Here is a 4,391-nt window from a genome sequence, read left to right on the forward strand (position 1 = left end):
ACAAACAACCAAAAGCCGACACAAAATTATTGTTAGCGTAGGTTTAACGTCACAAACAAATTGGAAGCTAATACCTTGGATGCTATCATTTAAGCATGGGCCTTAACAGGAGATGCAATTTGAGTAGGTTAAACTTTCGCAATTTGGACACAAGGTAGACACACTAGCATCATCTTTGCCACCACAAAGTTAAAATTATTATTTTATAAGTTGCCACCACAAAGTTAAATTATTATTTTATAAGTTTAGGCTAGCGTGGGTGTAACCTAAGCTTCTTGGGTGTTAATTAAAATAATGAAAAAAATAATTTAAAATGTTAGTGTGCCTACGCTAAAAAGTAAAATAAATAAAAAAATATGATAGGACGTTATTGCTCAAAAAAATCATGTACAGTAGTATATATAATCTTGCACTAATCTTCCAGAAAGATAGTTTCGTCAAAATTAAAATTGGTGTGAATGTTCCTTTATCTTTTAACAATCACAGTCATTGGTGGATTTCAACAGGGTATGGGAGCTGAATAATCCAAATTAATATTGTTGGGACATCATTAAATTAAATGAGTTATTTCTTCCGTCAAGTTGTGACTCGAATTATCTCTAGATCTATTTGAAAAATTAAAATCCATCATATAATTATAATTGTAATAATAAATTCTAAAATAAAAAAATCCACAATGTAGTATATATTTCTAATTGAGTTCAAAAATCCAAATAAAAATTCAAATTCAAGTCAATATCTAATGCAATTGAATGTAAACAATATTTGAAAACTAAAATGAATACAAACAAATAAGTAAGAAAATAACATGTTTATGATCATCATCACCAGAGTGAATACAAAATTAATAGGACCTGTGAAAAAAATGAAGCGATTAGTAGAATAAATAGAACAATTAATGCATTAAAAGAAATATATAAACCTTAAGTAAATAAAAGGCCAACTTTTATTTCTTACAATAACATATTGTAAATTGAAAGCTAGGGATAAAGAGAACTTCAACCACATGATTTCTCATATTCTCCAAAGCATCAAGTTAATTGGACTAAAATCTCAATTCGTTAACATCAATGAAAAAAGATTGACTGAATCACTACATTTTTAGCAAATTTAATTTGAACTTCCTTAATAAGTAAATCACCTGATTTGTGTTATGAAAACAACAATCCTTTGACAGTGGCCTGAACATTTTGTACGCATCCCTTCCATATCTTTTCAATACAATTGACTCAACCTGCAACATGGAACATAAAATAATTTTATGAACAACAAGAAGATTAAAACCTCCTCATTCTGAGCCCCTTCAATAATTTTCTTCAAATCTGAAAAAAGGAAGACTTCTAAATTACAAAGTATTAAAGGAATCATAAACCAAAACTATGAAAGAGTTCTTCGACATTAACAAATAAGAAAATAAAATTATAAATATTTTATATCACAACACAAGTAGTTTTCCATGAAGAAAATATCAGTTTTACCAATACTATATGCATCATCTACAATCATCTTCTGCGAACAGTCCAACTGGCTAAGGGAAGCTCTAATACGATCTATGGTCATCATTCGTCCTGTATCTGTCTCCATCAGCTCTGCAGTAATTGTATCTATCTAGTGACAAGGGAACTGAAACATAGGATAATATAACATAAGTCAATAGATAACCATGAGATAACAGTGGTGCCATGCCATGGACGTCTTTTCTCTATATGATGATACAAAAATCCATTACAACAGAATAGTTACAAAAGGAGGTATAAAATCCTTCTTAACAAAAGAATAAAACAAAGAACTAGAGAGAGAATCAATGAAACAAGCTACACTATCCAACATATCTATTAGGGGAACACATTTAAAGAGGTCATATGCCTCTATCTACAACAGAAAAATTACAAAAGAGAAGGAAGGATAGGAATCCTTCTTAATAAAAGAACAAATTATCAAGTATATTTAACCATGAGATCCCTTTTAATGAATTCCTCAAAGGTCTTTTATGTTTTTCCTCTATTCTTTTTCACAGGAAAAAATATCTACTATAAAAAAACATATTAATTTTGTATAACATTTCTCACTCATCCCAACAAGGTTAGCCACAGATAAGTTTCTCCATTTCTTTCCTTCTTATTCTATCCATCCAAAAAATTAATTTTGTATACATTTCTGTTTTGTTTCTATCCGTATATCCAAACAAACTCTAAAATATCCATAATAAGGCTGTGCAATAACAGATAAGAAATTGATTCTTAGCAAGTACCATACATTACACACGCATATATATATATATATATATATATATATATATATATATATATATATATATATATATATATATATATGTAAAGCGAAAGAGCCTTAGATAGTGTATGAATAAGCAACATGTTCTTTATTAAGTAGTGCAGCCTAAATATAAGAAAGTAGCCTAAGGAATCTGGTTCACCTGAATTCTCCATTTTCATTTTTTTCTCTACAGTTTTTGTCGCCTCCAATACTGCACTCAAGACAGTAGCAGTTTCATCTTCATGCTGAATTCTTATATTCTCAATCATTGCCTACAATACGCATATTTAATATTCAATATTATAAAAATAATATTATAAACATATTTTCATTTGAAAGTACACGAGGAATTGCATGAAGGATTCAACAAAATTGGAGAAAAATGATAAAAGTAACAAGAAAAAAGAACCTAGACTATGCATATTGCTATAATGTTAAATTTTTCACTGAAATCAATATTCAATAGTGACATGTTCAAAACATAACCAAATCCCAATCTTAATTGCAATTCATCACAATAATTTTAGTTACTCCATCTAATTCATTATTCGACATGCAAATTTTTTAAAATATTACAAACTATTTTCGATTCCTAAACTAACTTGCTATAAACTAACCTTTATAGCATTCCCAACACAACTTCCAGTTCCAAACGGCAATCCTCGTACAACCTCTGCACCACCTCAATCAAACACAGAAAAACGCAATAATTAAAAATCAAACGCTGAATCGACAATGAACTCACTGAAACCAAAATCAATTAACCTATTAATTAACCTTAGAGGTTAAGCTGCAAAGCATCGAAGCCAATACAAAAATTCAACATCATCCTCCCAATTTTGAAGACTGGAACCGATTACGTAGCCTCACTAGCTCACTCACTACAAAAACAAATAAATCCGTGCAACAACAGATGGGGACAGGAAGAAATCGAGGTTTTAACAACTGCTTGATTAGATAATCGCGGTAGGAACAAATGGTTTGGCCAAAAACGAAGAAAAAGGTGTAGGGCTTGCTCTGAAAAACTAGGAGAAAAAGGGAGAAGATTCTAACTCGCGCCAAAAATGAAAAAAGAGGAGAAGAATTTAGCTTGCATATGAAGAAGAGGATCTAGGGTTTGCTCTAAAGAAAGAGGGGAAAAAAGGGAAGATTTAACCTTGCGAGTTTGGTTTGAGAAGAAAAGATGAAAACTGGAAAAGATTTGAACTCGTAGGTGCTTTGAAGAAAGAGGTGAAGGATTTAATCTTTCGGGAAAAAATGAAAATAATTATCGGTTGGCTAAACTCTCCAGAATACACTCAAAAAAGCCTAGTAATATATTATTTAATTAACTGAAATAAAAATTTTAATAATTTATTATTTTTAAAACTGCTAGCGTTGGGCTTAGTGTTTTCGGCCTATTCTAGTATTTTAGAGTTATTGTTGGGTGACTGTTTCTTCCTGCACCTCCATATCTTCTTCTGGCACCTCCATACACAACATGAAAATACATTTTTATCTTTCTTGTGTCACCCCCATAGAATAACTTTCGGATTATGTAATCCGGAAATGCATTTGAAAAAAGACTTCCGAATTACATAATCCGGAAGTTAAAAAAGACTTCCGAATTATATAATCCGAAAAGTAATCATGCATCTGAGAAAAGACTTCCGGATTATATAATCCGGAAACTAATTACAAATTTGAAAAATGACTTCCGGATTATGTAATCCGAAATATTACAGAGAGGCATTTTTGGAAATATGAAAATCTATGGAGGTGAGAGAAGAAGCTATGGAGGTGCAGGAAGAAGCAGCCTTGTTGGGTCCCTGTAGTGTGGGTGGTATTGTCTCTAATAGTGTCTGCAGTTTGACCCAAACTAATTCACCAATTTTTTTAGTGTAATTAGCCATTTTTTATTATTTTTAATAGGTTATGTTATTTAAAAAAAAGTATGCAGACCAAATACACATTACAATTAACATTTAGCTTATAACTTATTTTAGGTCTTATCTTTGCAAATTCATTTAATCTGTTTTCAATTATCTTTTTTTCGTTTAAAAAAATCCTTTTACATATAATATTAGGCAAAAACTTCCTCCACATCTATACTTTTCTTTTTAATTTCAATAATATCC

General features: G+C 30.5%; 1 long non-coding RNA gene across 2 annotated transcripts; it reads right to left on the reverse strand.

The window, feature by feature from the left end:
• Positions 1-662: 662 nt before the first annotated feature.
• On the reverse strand, positions 663-3,563 carry LOC137827042 (uncharacterized). Of its 2 annotated transcripts, none has more exons than XR_016515034.1 (6): positions 3,052-3,563; positions 2,892-2,947; positions 2,435-2,546; positions 1,479-1,623; positions 1,142-1,234; positions 663-854 (listed from the first exon to the last, which is right to left on the reverse strand). It is a non-coding gene; the product is annotated as an uncharacterized LOC137827042 (long non-coding RNA). The 2 variants fall into 2 exon arrangements; XR_016515035.1 differs by having other exon boundaries at positions 1,142-1,322.
• Positions 3,564-4,391: the final 828 nt, after the last annotated feature.

This window comes from Phaseolus vulgaris, chromosome 8 (assembly GCF_051622355.1).
Source record: "Phaseolus vulgaris cultivar YP4 chromosome 8, ASM5162235v1, whole genome shotgun sequence".
NCBI classification, from domain to species: Eukaryota; Viridiplantae; Streptophyta; class Magnoliopsida; order Fabales; family Fabaceae; genus Phaseolus; species Phaseolus vulgaris.